A 17,048-nucleotide genomic window follows, 5' to 3' on the forward strand; every position below is an offset into this window, starting at 1 on the left:
TGGACCTGAAAACTACAGAATTCAGGGAGGGTCCCCCCATAGAAGTTGTAGCCGGAAGTGTTAGCTTTCCAACGAATCTGACCTCGCCTAATTTGGAGTCCTAGAACTCCAGATACAAATAAAAAACTGAGGAGAGGTCAAGCTCCCACCCCTGTTTGCAGATTCGGTCAAGTTGATAAAACGGCGAAATTTAGCCATATCAAGGGTAGAATTTGTTTTGTTGCCCTTCACAAAGTGTGTCTTGATCTTCAAAAAGAATAAACGGTAATCAAAATTGAATTTATGATGTCCACTTGGACTACAAATGAGCTGAAAAGTTAGAGAATAATAATGAGGAATGTAAGTGAGAAAGAAAAGATTTGGTAAAAGAGAAATGAATATTATTTCCATTGTTGCTGTTGCGTGTGATATGTGGACTAATATGGAATAATGATGGGTGTTTGTGGTTTCAGGAGGAACCGTGGGAGGAGTACAGCAACCACAGGGGAACGCAAGTCGAGCGTCTACAGCAGGTAGGTACTTGGTACCTATATCTCCTCTAATTAATAATTATTTTAACTAACTTTTGAACTATAAAAATTTGGTGCTTATTGATGCGGAAGGAAAGGTTAAATGATGAAAAATAAAATAAAATGAAACGGAGGACTAGATTTAATTTATGGGTTCTTTTGGAGTAACAACGAATTTTGGTAATGACTGTTTCTCGAATTTGATTTGTTTGTCCCTGATATGGGAGGCTGATGATGTTAACCAAGCTGGATAACATCGGCATTACCGGTATGTGAAAGGAGAAATATAAACTTGATTAACTATTCGGTTTCAGAATAGTTAATGATATCGGCGGGTGACGTCGATATCGGCAAAATTTATAAACTTGATTAACTATTCGGTTTCAGAATAGTTAATGATATCGACGGGTGACGTCGATATCTGCAAAATTTATAGACTTGATTAGCTTTCCGAGGTGAAAGCTAATGATGTCAAGAATTTTTGACATCGGCATACATGAGAACCTCCCAAGGTAATATGGAACAATGATTAACTATTTTAGTTTTTTTAAAAAAAAATAGTTAATGACACAAACGGTTACGTTCGTGTCGGCATTTTCATGAAACTGATTAGTTGTTCCAGGACGGGCAACTAAAGACACTAATGGAGGTCAATGGTGTTGGCAATAGTCTTTCTGATGTGGAGGGGGGGGGGGAGAAGTAGTCAACATAAACAAAAAAAAAGAAGAGAATTCTTATATAACCATTAAAAGGGGTTTATGATTTAAGTAGATAGATATGCTGTTTAATTTTTCTTCCATAAATTGCTTGTATTTTAATCATTTATTTTTAATTATATGGAAAATTTATATTTTTGTAGGTCCCTCCCATTCACGTCAGGAATAGATTTTAAGTTCTTTGATCCCTTTTTGTATAAGTTAAGAACTTAGGGATTTGTGGTGTAATTTTGTCATGCAGTAAACATGTAACCTGTATAGAATATTATATTCGTAATATTTTGTTTCTGAAATATTAAATGTATCAACCTATGCTTGGGATATTAGAATGTACTAGACTATGTTAGAATATTAAACTGTGTTGTGTTACACATATATATATATATATATGCAATCTTCGTGCTCAAATTTGGCTATTTTAATTATTAACTTATGCGTGTGATGTAAGATGGAGTTTGGGAATGAATATGGTCCTGAGCATAATCTGGAATGAATTATGCAGTTGATTGTACTAAACATGGATGTGATTGTGGATGAGATGTGATTCTAAATGTGTGCAGGGTACATTGTCGATAACTTGGGATCTCCCGGTATAGAGGAGACTAACGAAATTTCGGCGAGAAAATTTTTTTTTTGCTCCATCTACCCTTTATAGGGGGAGGTTAACGGATAAACTAATAGAAAAATTAGGGTTGTTACAAACCGTTTCAGAAGCAGCTACAGCTACTAATGACGTGGTACATCTTGTTCGTTTGGTGAAGAGTATGAGAGAAATGGGTTGTGAACACTACTCAGGTGAACAGGATGCTAAAGTGGCGGGAAGATGGATTAGAAAGGTGGAGAAAACAATGATTCAAATTAAGATAACACATGATCTGCGGGTAGATTGTGTTACTCAATTACTATCAGATGGTGCTATGACTTAGTGGGAGACAGTTCAGTTGAGGAGGGCTACAGAAACCCTATCCTGGGATGACTTCAAGATAGAGTTTGAGAATCAATATTACTCCAAATATCATCGAAAGATGAAGGAACAAGAATTCCTAGCCTTGAGACAAGAGGGAATGTCAGTACTCGAGTATGAGAGATGATTTCATGACCTCTCACTATTCGCACCACATTATGTTCCATCAGAACAACACATGATAGAAAAGTTAAGGGATGGCTTCCGACAAGAATTAAAGCAGGGGTTGATTGCTTTGCAATTCAAGACAGTAAAGGAATTGATTGAAGCAGGATAGGCCTTGGAGGTTGTATAGAAGAAGGCCAACAGAGTCATGAGGGTGCAAGAAAACAAAAGGATATGGAATTTTTAAGCAAGCCACCGCTTCCAAAGAAAGGTAGAGGTGAACAATTCCTTCCATTCAAAAAGAAAAAGGGGGACGTCAACTAGCTTCTGACAGGATATCGGTGGGAGGTCGGAAAGTGGTCAGGCTCGCTCCAGGGCTATAGCTGCGAGGGGGCATAATGATCAGAAGGAAATTTTCTACCCTCGATGTGCTCAGTGTGAACAAAGACACCTCGGGAGTTGTATGGTTTCTCTTAGACGATGCTATATAAGTCGAGGAGAAGATCATAAGTGGAAAACCTGTCAGTACTTGGGAAGAGGATGTCAACACTGTGGTGAGAAGGGACACTTTAAAAGGGAATGCCCCCAGTTGAACACCGAACAACCTCAGCGACATAGGCAGCAAGGTCAGAGTCATCAGCAGTCCATCATAGTAAACAGACCGGGAAGGTTGACTCAGTTAGGAACTAACTCAAATAGGGGACGACCTAGAGCGCAAAATGAAAGGGATCAAGGAAGGGTTTTCCATATGACCCAGGAGGATGTCAAAGCAGCATCAGATATGGTGGCAGGTATGCTGCAAATGAATGACTATCAAATGCATGTTTTGTTTGATTCTTGTGCCATTCACTCCTTTATAGCAAATAAAAATGTAACCAAATTGAGTAAGGAAACAAAAAGAGTAGAAAAAGGATTTATTATTGGGACACCTTTGGGTGAAACTGTGGAAACAAATGTTGTATTTGAAGGGGTAGGAATTAACATTAATGGGTGTGAACTAGAAGCAGATTTAATACCCCTAAAATTAAGTGATTTTGATATAATTCTAGGTATGAATTGGTTGGGCAAAAATAAGGCTCGTTTAGACTGTTTTACAAAAATGGTAACCTTCCAAGGGGCTAAGGGTGAAACAATGGTCTTTAAGGGGGAGAGAATTTCTAATTTTACAAATATAATCTCGGGTATGGTTACGAGAAAATTACTAAAGAAAGGTTGTACATCATACCTTGCCTATGTGATAAATTCGAATAAGGGTAAAATAGGACTTTCTGACATTCAAATTGTGAAGGAATTTCCGGACATGTTGCTACCCAATTTTTGACCCATGTTTTGATAAATTTTCAGAAAAATCCAAAAATAGAGAAAAACAACGAAAATCCAAAAAATATGTTTTTTAATATATTTTCGTCATTTTAGCATTTTTAGCATCGTCTCAAAAGAATTTAAATTTTCAAAGATCTTGGGAACGCGTTCGACTTTTAACGCGTTATTTTTAAAAATCACTGATTTTTTTCATTCGAGGCGATGTTGATAAGAAAAATAAAAAAAAATAAGAAAAAATCAAAATTTACAAAAAAGGAAGTTGAGAGACCAATTTTGAGGCCCAAACAACATTTTGCCTATAAATTGTAGCCTTCAACACACACAAAAAGGGGGGGAGCAATTTTGAAAAAAGAGAAAAAAAAACACAATAAACCCTAAACCTAACCCTGACCCTAAAACTCTATCTCTACCAAGCCTGTCGCACCTCTCCCCCCGACTTTCTTTTTTTTCTCCCCAAGCCGCCGCTCACCATCTTTCTCTTCCCCCGCTCACAGCTTCCCATCTCACAAAACCAGCAACCTCTCCCCTTCATCTAACCCATGCAGCCCCATTTCCCTCCACTACAGCCAACACTCCCTATATCCTCTCCTCTCCCAGCCGGCTTGCTCTTCTTCTTCACCCATAAAAGTCAGCCACCGCTGCACACACCGGACAAGCTCCCCTCCGTCAGCCGCAGCAGTGCCCACAGAGCCGTCCCCATCATCTCTTCAGACCACAACAAACTAGCCACATACCAGGTCTTCTCTTAGCCACCGAGGGCACCGCCTTCCAGCCCGCAGCCGACAGATCTTCCCTCTTCAACCGGCCACAGGCCACGGTCTCCCTCATCAACACAGACATGACAGAGCTTCCCTCATCGGCGTAGACCGACCTCCAGCAGCAACCCCCGCTGTCTTCTTCATCTCTTCCCCGCCAGCCTTGCAGCGGCGTCTCCTTCCCATCACAGCAACGCCGCCTTCTCACTCACAACGTTGGGTCCTCCACAACAAATCTGCCACTGAAAGAAGAAAAGAACAACAAATCAAAGCAGAAAAAAAACAGACCCGAGACCGAGAAGGAGAAAGAAATTAAAATCAACTGCCTTGTGTGTTTTTCTCCTTTTGCAGGTGACAGTGATTCTCACTGCCTATATATCGAGACAATTGAAGACTTATGAAGTCAACTACCTAGTTCATGACTTAGAATTGGCAGCAGTAGTTTTTGCTTTACGAGTATGGAGGCACTACTTATACGGATCCCAGGTTCAAATTTTCACGGATCATAAGAGCCTTAAATATCTGATGTCGCAGAAGGAGTTGAATATGCGACAACGGAGATGGGTAGAATTAATTAAAGACTACGACTGTATTATAGATTATCATCCAGGAAAAGCGAATGTAGTCGCGGATGCTCTCAGCCGTAAAGACAAGGCGATTAGGGGTGGACCAGCGACTGGGAATGAGGAAACTATGATTGGACTAAAGAGATTGGGGGCAGTATTAAGTGTTAGTCCAAAAGGATCCTTAATGGCTCAACTAAAGGTGAAGTTAGGATATCGAGAGCAAATATTAGAGGCACAACAACTTGATGATGAGGTGTTAAAAGTAAGAATCAAACTTGAATCGGGGGGTGAAACTCTTTTTCGAATAGGTGATGATGGAATAGTGATGTTGGGGCGACGTATGTATGTGCCTGACAACAAAGCCCTTAAACAAAAGTTACTACGAGAGGCTCATGAGTCTAAATTCACTGTACGTCTGGGTAGTACTAAGATGTACCAGGATCTAAAATAGTACTACTAGTGGCCAAATATAAGAAAAGAAGTGGCTGGTTACGTGGCAAAATGTAGTATTTGCCAACAAGTAAAAGTAGAACATCGAAAACCAGCAAGGCTGTTACAACTATTACCAATCCCTGAGTGGAAGTGGGAGATGATCACAATGGACTTTGTGTCGGGACTACCCAGAGGAAAGAGAGGAAATGATGCAATCTGGGTCATTGTGGATTGACTAACTAAGTTTGCCCTTTTCCTACCAGTAAAGATGGCAGATCCAGTTGACAAATTGGCTAAGATTTATGTGAACGAAGTTGTAAGGCTTCATGGAGTCCCAACATCAATTGTTTCAGACCGCGACCCAAGATTTACTTCGCGTCTCTGGCCGAGCATACAACGTGCCTTGGGAACAAATTTGAGTATTAGTACTGCCTTTCATCCGCATACTAATGGCCGATCTGAGAGAGTTATTCAGATCTTAGAGGATTTACTAAGGGCATATGCTTTGGAATTTGGGGGAAACTGGGAGGAGCATCTGTCATTAGTAGAATTCACGAATAACAATAGTTATGAAACAACAATTAGAATGGCCCCATTGAAGCTCTTTATAGCAGAAAGTGTAGGACACCCTTGTGTTGGGAAGAAGTTGGGGACAAAAAGCTGTATGGGGCAGAATTAATACAAATCACTACTGAAAAAGTGAGGATTATTAAGGATCGAATAAAGGTGGCTCAGGATAGACAGAAGAAGTATGCAGATATTCGAAGAAGACCACTTGAATTTTGTCCTGGAGATAAAGTATTTCTGAAGGTAGCTCCATGGAAGCACATGCTGAGATTCTGCACGAAGGGGAAGTTAGCTCTAAGGTTCATTGGACCATTTGAAATCCGAAAACGTATCGGACTTGTAGCATATGAAGTTAGCCCTCATAGTTGGCCAAGGTTCACAATGTATTCCATGTTTCTTTGTTGCGAAAAGTCGATGTAGACCCTTCGAGAGTGTTACCTCAAGTGTCATTGGAGGTAAAAGAAGACTTAACACTTGAGCTAAGACCGATAAAGATACTCGATTGGGGAGAGAACGAACTTCGTAATAAGAAAGTTCCCATTATCAAAGTCTTATGGCGAAGCTCACAAATCGAGGAAGAAACATGGGAGAGAGAATAAGAAATGAGACAAAAATTCCCCGACTTGTTTATAAACTCAGGTACATCACTCAAATTTCGAGAACGAAATTTCTATTAGGAGGGGAGAATGTAAACCCCGGGAAAAAATAAATAAATAAAAGTGAAGAAATTCATGCATGTGGTTAAATTAAAACAGGAATTCAAAAATTTTTGAATATAAATTTTCGGGTGAAATAATTCAAGACATTATACCGGTACTGTTGAGGGTTGGATTTAATTGAAGAGAATAATACACTTAAAGGAAAAGGGGGTCTAAATGCAAATAAGGGAAAATATAGAATGTAAGTACTCTCTTCTCACCAAAAATCTGTATGAACCATAAGGAGAGAAATTTTTTAAGGGTAGAATAGTATTTTCAGTTTAACCTATATATACTTTATTTATATTTAGGTTAAGACCAAGCACTCATAATATACAGATCATTCAGAATTCTAACCTTCTTTTTGTGTTTGATCTTAATTATTTTAACATTTTGCATATCAATTCTTAGTTATTTATTGTTCTCTCTTCGGTTTTTATATATCGAAATTAAGTTTTTTACCAACCAATTCTTAGCAAAATCATCTATATACAAATGAATGCATTCACAAGACATTAAATTCTCCCGTCATTCATATTAAATACATGAAGGGTTGCATTTATAAAAAAACTCTCTTTTTAAATGTCTATTTGGACTCAAAACCAATATAACAATATGTGAGTAAACTCACCTGCCAATTTCAATCAACACATCAAAGTGTTTCAAAATCGTGTGGTGTTTTTTCTCTTCACTTTACATTGTGCACTCTCTCATAAATCACTATAGTTTGAAACAATTAGTTTTTTTAAAATTCTCAATTTTGTCCTCAATTGTTTTTAGCATTATTGCACCCTTTTAAGCCCAAATTAATACCAAGTTGCTTCTTTTTTATGAAGAAAGGGTTGAATTAAAATATAGAAGATCAAAGTGAAAAACATGGAGAAAATAGATGGCAATTTCAAATTTCATATGAAAAGCTTAGTTTGGTTCCCAATCATTTTTAGTTAATGTGTGTTGGTCTCTTTAGTTGTTAGAATTCAATTTTGATACCAAACTTTATTTTTCTTAGTTTTAGTTCTTTTTTTATAAGAGGAAAGAGATTTGCTGGATTCTGGTGTAAAGAGAAAATGTTATTGTTGACTACTACGCTGACCATCAAAATGATCAATCTTGGTGTTAATAGATTCCATTTGATCAGGGAAGTTTCACCTAGGTGTTTTTTTCTTTTCTTTTTCCTTGCTTGATGAAGTAGACCTCTCAGTGGGAAGATTTTTAGGTTTGAGTTGATTTTAAGTTTTTGAGCCTTTTGTAGGTTGTTTAAGACTATAAATAAGTTTATCAAGGTGTTTACTATATTTTATAGGTGTCTTGGGTTGAAAAATAGATTTTTAGTAAACAAAACCAAAGTCTTGTCTTTTCCAGCAACCCTCCATCACTAGATTCTACAAACAACCAATGATGCATCGACCTAAAATTAAAAAAAATAGAACCAAGCTCAGGCGCGTGGGATAAACTACAAGGCCCACACACCTAAGTTATTTTTTTAAAGAAGGTTCAGGCACGCTGGGCCACCAAACCCACTCTCCTAGACTCCTTTTTGCTTTTTTTTTTAATTTTACTATTTTATATTTAGGTAAAAAATAAATTTGATAAAAAATCATTAAATTCACTTGAGTCCATAACTCGAGTTCCAAATTTGATAGTTATTCCACAATGTTTGTGTCGATCCAATATTTTATTCTCTGAATATTTATTTATAAAATGTATTTGATTGAAATTTTTTTAATTATTTGGTTTATTTTAAATTTATTTTCGCAATGTATTTTTTTTCTATGAGGTTGATTTTTTAAAATTTATTTTTTACATGATTGTCACAGTGTGGTTAGGTCATGAAATATAGGTTGATCAAATATGTTATAGTCTTATTGTTTTAAAAAAGGTGCGATACTAAAAGATTTTTTAAACATTTCGTTTATTTTGAATTGGTATTCATAATATGCGTTTTTTTTAGGATTAAAATAATAAGAAGATGAATGGATGTAAAAGATTAAATCATAGATGAATATGAAAACATAAGGATTAAATACTATTTTCTAAGAATACAAGGACAAATTAATTATTTTCTAAATTAGATTATTGTCATAAAGTTTCTCTAGGTTTGAACTATGCAAGTTTGGTGTTTTAACAATGTTTATATTTTTTTATTTAATAATAGTCCAAGATTTATTATTAATTGGTGCTAATGCCATAAAGCTAATGACATACTGACAAGAAAAACAAAAGTTGTATATACAAATAAAAAAGAGGCCGAAAAGAACAAAAGTTGTATATACAAAAAAGTAGTAAAAACCATGCAATATTATAATCAAAACTAACAAGATTTTACTTATTAGACTAACCAAGGATGCTTTCATAACTTTCATGTATATCAATAGTTTTCATCAATTATCTTAAATCATAACATTAAACAATGAAGAACCAACTCAAATACTATATATATCCCAACTAATAATCTCTTCCTAGGAAACCAATTTATTTATGACTAAGATCAAGGATTTTTATCTTTTTGGAGCATACATAGAAGAAGCGAGGAAAAAATGAAACAATATTCATCAAAAGTTGTAACTTGAAAATATAAATTACACCATGGATAAGTTGTACAAGTGAGTTTTTTTGTCATCACCAAAAAATCGGATGGAAAGTATTTCAAGCTAACAAATACATATCAACTCGTGAAAGAAGTCTAAAGAGATGTACCCTACTCATTTGGAGTCATTTCAAGCATCTCTCTGAAATTGATCTTGTGCTCAGTGATTTATCTTTTACTGCTGTCATTTCCAAATATCTCTTTTATTCCCTAAAAAAGCAACAAAATTTAGTAGAACTTTCAAGTTTGAAAAGAAAGTTAAACGTGCATGATTGTATATGCATTTTATTATTACAAATAAATCCCCTTCATTTTTAATTAAGAAACTTACTTTATAATAAAAAAGGTTAATATCACATCATTTTTATTTTTGTTTTAAAATATCAAATTTGAAATAAAATATAAAAAACATTATTCAATTTTTTATTTTAATGTAAAAAATAAAAAAATCAGTTTTCAATATTTTCTAAATATAAACTTAAGTGATTTTAACAAATTTGGCGTTTTTCTTTCCAGAAAAAATAAAATAAAAATCAAAACATATAAGTTTTCAATTTTTGTTTTAAAAATTTAAAATTTTTATCATGAAATAAAAAAAAAACAATAAAATCAATCGGACTTTAAATATTCCTAATTTTAGCTGTTACTACTATTCTTCTAGCATAAAAAACTCATAAGTTGATTCCAATAAAATAATGATATAATTCAGTGAGATTCGATAGATCTAAATATTAAAGATAGCATTTGAATTTTTAAATTAAATAAGAAAAATATGATCACAAAATCAAGAAATAAATAATAAAATCAAACAAACTCTAAATATTTAATAAAAAATATTATTAAAGATGACATTTAATTTTTTATATTAAATAAGAAAAATAAAATCATAAAAGATAATATTTAATCTCTTAAATTAAATAGAGTAATATAAAAATAACTAAAGGAAATATGTCTTCTTACCATAAAGCGATAAACTGAGGTTATGTTTTCGCAGCTTCGAAAATAAATAGTCACTCCACTGCAGCGGTGTAGACGCTGTTATTGAACCACAATGTGGATGAGGAAGCAGATGATATGGCGGTGATGAAGGCATCACTGAATTTCTTTCCGTTTCTGACTCTTTAAATGAATCTGACTTATCTGCGATCACATGAACTCCACATTCTTTAACGTGTGGCAACACAACTCGTAATGGCTTTGAAGCTATGTATAATAACAATTCGTCATCTCCACAGTAATCTTCCATTGCCATTTCAATTATACTTATGTATCTTACCCATGCGTCAGCTTGTACACTTCGTTCATCTTTAAACAATATTCTTCCGTTGCTTTTATTTTTTATAATAATAATATGACTGTTTACGAAATAGTAATCATGAACATCCTCCTCAAGTGTACAGAAAACCCAAACAGCTAAGCCTTGGAAGACTGGAGGTATATGGAATGACAATGAGCATCCTTCTCCACTGTAGCTCATCCAATTTGGCATCTTTCCAGGAATGCACTCAATACAATACCGGTGATGACCATTGCGCATTGCCTGTATAAATATATATTGATTTCAAGGAATGATGAGATTTTAGAGATTAATTAATGATGTGCCGATTGTGTGTGTTTATTTTTGTGCAACAGAGACCGAAAGAAATAGTACCTCAACAACACTCTTCTGTAATTTAAATGATGAATGACTGCAGTCATTAACCAGAATAGACCAGAAAATATTACTTTGACATTTGATGCCCTGAATCTCTTCTAATAAATTACAATCAGATAGTTCTATATATAGTTCTTTTCTTGACTGCTTTGGTATTGTTACTCTTTCCAATGATTTGCAATAAGATGCAACCAAAGTGTATAAACTTGAGGGAAGATCTGATATTGATACTAGATTGTCGCAAAAAACAACACTCAATTTCCCTAGTTTGGGAAGGAAGCCGATCCCAGAAGGCAGGCTAGAGAATTTGTTTCCTGATAGATCCAATTCTTCTAGAGCAGACAAACCCCTGAAATCAACACAGTTAGTTGCGCAATCAGATAAACCACTATTAGAAAGCTTAAGACGTTTCACTGATATCCATTCAATGAAAGATGTTGGCAGCCAACGTTTCCAATTCAAAACACCTGCTGAAATCAAAGAAGAACTTGGTGGAACTGAACTGTTTCGACGCAATGATAACCTTCTGACATACTTTAATTGTCCAATTGAAGAGAGAAATTGCTCAGTTTCAATCCCATCAGCTAGCAGCTCAGTTAAGGATTCCATATCACCCATGCGTTCTGACAATTTCTCTAGTTGTGAACACCCAGAAATATTCAAATGTTTAAGAGACTTTACATTGCCAATGCTTTTAGGGAGAATCTTTAGCCTCCAACATCCCTCCAGATTCAAGATAACAAGGCTCTTCAAATTCCCAATAGATGGATGGACTTCAACTAAACTCGAGCAACCTTTCAGCTTTAGTTTCTCTAGACTTGAACTGTGCAAGTTTGGTGTTTTAATAAGATGCTGAGAATGATTGAGATTAAAGATTTTTAACCTGTTAAGAATCTGTATAATAGAGCGCAAAATAATGAAAATTAATTATAAAAAGTCATAACATGTAAATATAAATTACATACTGGAGAAATTTTGGGGTTTGTAGTGTGTTTCGCATCTTTTTTCCCTTCCATAGTTTTTTGAGGTTACTGTACTGCATATCAAGAACAACTAGATTATCCAAGGTAAAAAATCAGATGGAAAATATTTCAAAGGACATTGAAGCCAACAAATCCACATCAACTCTTTAGAAAGCAGTTTGAAGGATCCGGTGAGATGTGCTCCTTTGATTTGGAGTAAATTTAAACATTTCATTTTTGCAAATGATCCTGCGCTAAGTGATTTAGCTTCTGATGCTCTGACATCCAGTGCAAGACCCTCTACAACATCCGTACCCTAAAAAAAAAAACAATACAACTTTCATACAATTATTTGTAATAAGTTTGACTAGAAAATACGCATGCCTATGCTTTCGTGTATGCATTGAGCTCTTACCTTCTGGTGGTCAAGTACATTCCATGCATCCTCTTGATTCCAAATTCTGGTCCTCTTTCCAGGTTCTTTTGGAGACGATTCACGAACGACCTCCCTTCCCATGTCTCGTAATAGATCATGCATGGTTACCGTCCCTCCCAATACTTTAATCAGAGACCTTTCACGGAGAGTTTCCAAATCAACTTCTGGATTGTAACCGCAACGGGCTCCTAGCACTTTTGCGACGTACTCTTTCTTTCTATCAATAAAGAAGCAAGCGATATCAAGGAAAGCATTTTGTAGTTCTTCACCGTCCAGTGCGTCAAAACTTATTCTAAGCTTTCCTTGAATATCATGGTTTGGAATTCTTCTTAATTTGTCAATTACACATTTCCAACCATCTCTGTTTTTCCCAGACAGACAAGCACCCATAACCTCAAGAGCTAAAGGAAGTCCTCCACAGTAATCAACTGCATCCTTCGAAAGCTCAATATAATCTTCTGCTGGCTTGGTGTCCTTGAAGGCATGCCAGCTGAAAAGCCGAAGGGACTCATCTCGTGTCAATTCTTTGATCCGATATGTTTGATCTGCTTCACGAAGAAGATTTGAATCTCTTGTTGTAATAATTACTCTACTTCCGGGACCAAACCAACTTCGCTCTCCCATCAAAGCATTTAGCTGGTCCAGATAAGCCACATCATCAGCAACAACAAGAACTCTTTTGCGACGAAGTCGTTCTTTGATCAGAACTTTTCCTCTATCATCACAATTGATATTCGCAGCATCTTGTTTTAAAATATCATGAAGAAGTTGCTTTTGTAAAGGAGCCGGACCATTAAATTGTTTTGATGTTTCATTGATATTCGAAAGAAAACAGCTTCCCTCGAATCCATAGCAGAGTTGATTAAATACAACTTTTGCTATAGTCGTCTTTCCTATTCCTGGCATCCCATGTATGCCCACAATGCGTACATCATCTGTTGCAGTACTTAGAAAGTCAAAAATATTGTGAGCAAGCCGATCCATACCTACTAGGCGCTCAGGAACATATAAGTACTTGGGATCTAATTTATTCAATACATCCTTGACAACCTCTTTGATAAATTTTGCTTCATGCCTGCTCATAGACAAAACCAATGATATTGACTCCATAAATGTGTGCAAGTCAATTAAGTATTTTATTGTTTCACTATGAAAAATGTAAAGTATAATGACTCCATAAATGTGTGCAAGTGAATCTTAGAGAGAAAAGGCATACCCATTTGCCATATCATTGTGATTCCATCCAGATAGATTTCCAGACTCTTCAAGAGCTTTTCTCCACTCCTTCACCAACTTCTCTTCAAAACGCTCTTCATGTTTAACAAATGCTTCTGCAAAACTGCCATTCTGTTTTCTCACATCTGAAGGATCAATGTCATAGAATATAGGAAGAACAATCTGGTCGGTTTTTCTATTTTTGCACTTAAGAATCTCTACAAGTTCATTGAGACACCATCTAGAAGAAGCATATCCTTTTGAGAAGACCACTATAGATATCTTTGATTCTTGAATTGCCCTGAGGAGATGCTTCGAGATTTCTTCTCCTCTACTAAGTTCATCATCATCTCGAAAAGTGTGGATTCCTGCTTGGACTAAGGCAGTATATAGATGATCTGTAAATGTCTTGCGAGTATCTTCTCCTCTAAAACTCAAGAAGACATCATAGGCCCCTTCTGGTCTACATCGAGAAGACTCTGGCTCTGTCATGGCAGCTGCAGAAATTAAGGAACAATCAATTAGCAATGCAGCAATTGCATAAGGTACCTACTCTCTTGCAAATACAAGCAAGAGATACATGTGAAGTGATCATTGAAGATGATACAGCAGTTTAAGCTTAATAATGACAGAGCATAAGACAATAGCAACTGAAGGTCGGTTAGAACCAATATTTTTACCTCGTCTAGCGTAATAATTTGGATTTGTAAGAATCTTGATTTGCGAGCTCATATTTATTGAATCCATTACATGTCAATATGCATACTAGTAATGTCAATATGCATACTAATAAAGCTTAGCTCTAAAATGTGTGGTTCAATTTGGTAGGTAAGCTCAAAATTTGTTAGGTACTGAAATGATGTTTGTAATTATATTCTTTATATAGGAGAAAGAGAAAGGATATGCTTTCTATTCATTTGAAGGAGAAAGCACAACGAAACTAATTAAGCAGAAGTAGTAGACACACGCAGTAGTTCCAAATTATTTTTACTTTGGGAAGAATATGTAATGAAATATCAATAATTTAAACTTTAAATTAAGAAAAATAGTAAGAGGTGGAAGAAGAAGTAGTCAGTCAGACTCTTAGAGTACAGTTCTCCGTCTTCCTCATGTAATAGTAACAGTTATCCTATTTATTTATTCCGTTGTTAGGAGAAGGAATATGCTTTCTTAAAAAATACTTGCTTGGCAAGTCAGTCAACCTTGAGATTGTTTCTCTATTCCTAGTTAATTTGAGTTAGACCAAATGGTAAATATTGGTTAATTTGATAGAGGCAGTCAACTGTGACAAAAGGAATTTTAAAAAATAATTACTACAAGCATGCCAAACAAACTCTTCAAAATATAATCACTAGATTTTACACTTCTAGGCAATGAATTCTTAAAATTAATTTTTATTTCATGATAATAAAAATAAATATTTAATTTCAAATAAATATTTTTATTAATTTAATTCTTGGTTAAATGGAGGTTTACATTAACTAATGTCTTGACTATATTGTTTTTGTTCTTATCATATTTATTAAGAATCTTCTCGATATAATGACACTAATATAATATTAAATTATCTTGTAATTTAAAAATTCTCATTTCTAAATTCTATCTTTCATGCAAATTTATTAGTCAACATTTCTGTTTAATTGTTATTCATTGACCCAGCCCCAATCAAATTCCTAGTCAATTTGAGCTGTACCAAATGTTAAATATTGGTTAATTTGATAGTCAGTCAACGGTGCCAAAGTTTTTCTATTCATTCACTTCAATTTGTTTAATTGCTTGAGATGTCATGTTTGCATAATTGAGTTTAATTATGAAAATATGATGATCATCGACTCACATAATTGAGCTTTACAACTAACTGAGTACTAAAGTATACCAACTTGTGTTTTCTTTACTCTTTTCCAATTCTTAGGTTTTTTAAATGTTCAAGTTGCCCTTTCTCAAATGCAAGTGGGGTCCGTTGACGGTAAAGATTCCCAGTACCAGAGATGTTTTTCGTCTTCTTGTAATTTTTTTGTTTTTCCAGCAGAAATGGCGTTTTTTAAAAAAATTGAGTATTTTTTTGGGTGAAATTATTTTAATTTTATCAATTGTATTCAAACATAATTTATATTATAAAATGAGCCATTATTCAATATTATGATTTATAACAAATCTTGATAATTAATAATAAATTTTGTATAATTTACACGTGATTTACACGTGATTTCTTGGCAATTCAACACCTTGGATCAGATTTTCTGAAAATATCCATGTTTTATCATGCATTTTCAATCATTTGTTATATTGAGGATGTTTCGGTGTACCACTTAGAGGATGCTGGTTTGGGGCAATAGTTCTTGAAGACCAGGCAAATGCAATGTTTGTGTTTGACTGTGTTTCTTCCTCTGTAATAAAGGTCAATCGAATTGGAAAGCATTCATAGAGTAAACCCTTCCCTAATAGCATCACATCAATGCTTATGGTCTTGCAGTTCAAAACAAAGAAACCAGAGACATGGTTGGTTTTTTTAGCTATGTACCCTCGTGAAAATGGATTCATGCATGAACTTGTTACACTACTTGGAAATAAGCCTAACTTTCCTCATAGTCTCAGTTGATGAATGCGTCAAAACTTCATAGATGACATTCAGACATAGGTCACAAGCTGAGTTCATGATATAGTAGAAACGCTTGTTACCGGCTTGTAGAAAACCACAAGGGATGTTTTTGGATTGGAAGTTAAACGAATTCTTCTTAACACCCTCGGATGTTGACAACTCTTGACTTGTCACGAGAAAACCAGATTTGCGGGACCTTTCAAGGCATTTGAAGTGTCTATGATATACTTAAGTCGATACTACAAGATCATTGGAAAAAGTCGTGGAGTGTGTACCACGTGCCACCACTACTACTAACATGTGGATTTAAACATTGCCGCTATTGGCAGAGTGCATGCAGGTGGATACCCTTGCCATAGCTTCTAACACCATGGTCAAAGAAAATCATCGGACGGGATCTCAGGTTTTAGCTTTGGTTAAATGGAATCGCAAATGGGGTTTCAGGTTGACCGAGCTGCTCTGAAAGTTTTGATTCTGGTTAAAGGAGATCGTCGGATGGGATCTCAGATTAATCCAACCGCATCATAGATTTTGTTTCAGGTTGACCGAGCTGCACAGAAAGTTTTGATTTTGGTTAAAGAAGATTGTCGGATGGGATCTCATATTTATCCAACCGCAACATAGATTTTAGATTTGATTAAAGGGAATTGCAGATGGGGTTTCAGGTTGACCGAGCTGCACACAGAATTTTGGTTCTGGTTAAAGGAGATCGCCAGATGAGATCTCAGGTATACCCAATCGCATTAAATATTTTAGCGTTGGTTAAAGGGAATCGCCAGATAAGATTTCAAGTTGACCGAGCTATACGCAGATTTTGGTTCTGGTTAAAGGAGATCACCAGATGGGATCTCAATTTCACTGAGTTATTTTTAAGATTTTGGTTCTGGTTAATGGGGGTCTCTAGATTATGGTCTCAAGTTAACTCAATTGAAAGGGCAGGTCGCCTTGTGATAATAGACT

General features: G+C 35.3%; 1 pseudogene; it reads right to left on the reverse strand.

The window, feature by feature from the left end:
• Positions 1–9,183: 9,183 nt before the first annotated feature.
• On the reverse strand, positions 9,184–14,427 carry LOC18108278 (disease resistance protein RUN1-like; annotated as a pseudogene).
• Between the last annotated feature and the right edge of the window lie 2,621 nt (positions 14,428–17,048).

The sequence above is a fragment of the Populus trichocarpa genome, chromosome 19, assembly GCF_000002775.5.
Source record: "Populus trichocarpa isolate Nisqually-1 chromosome 19, P.trichocarpa_v4.1, whole genome shotgun sequence".
Classification (NCBI taxonomy): domain Eukaryota; kingdom Viridiplantae; phylum Streptophyta; class Magnoliopsida; order Malpighiales; family Salicaceae; genus Populus; species Populus trichocarpa.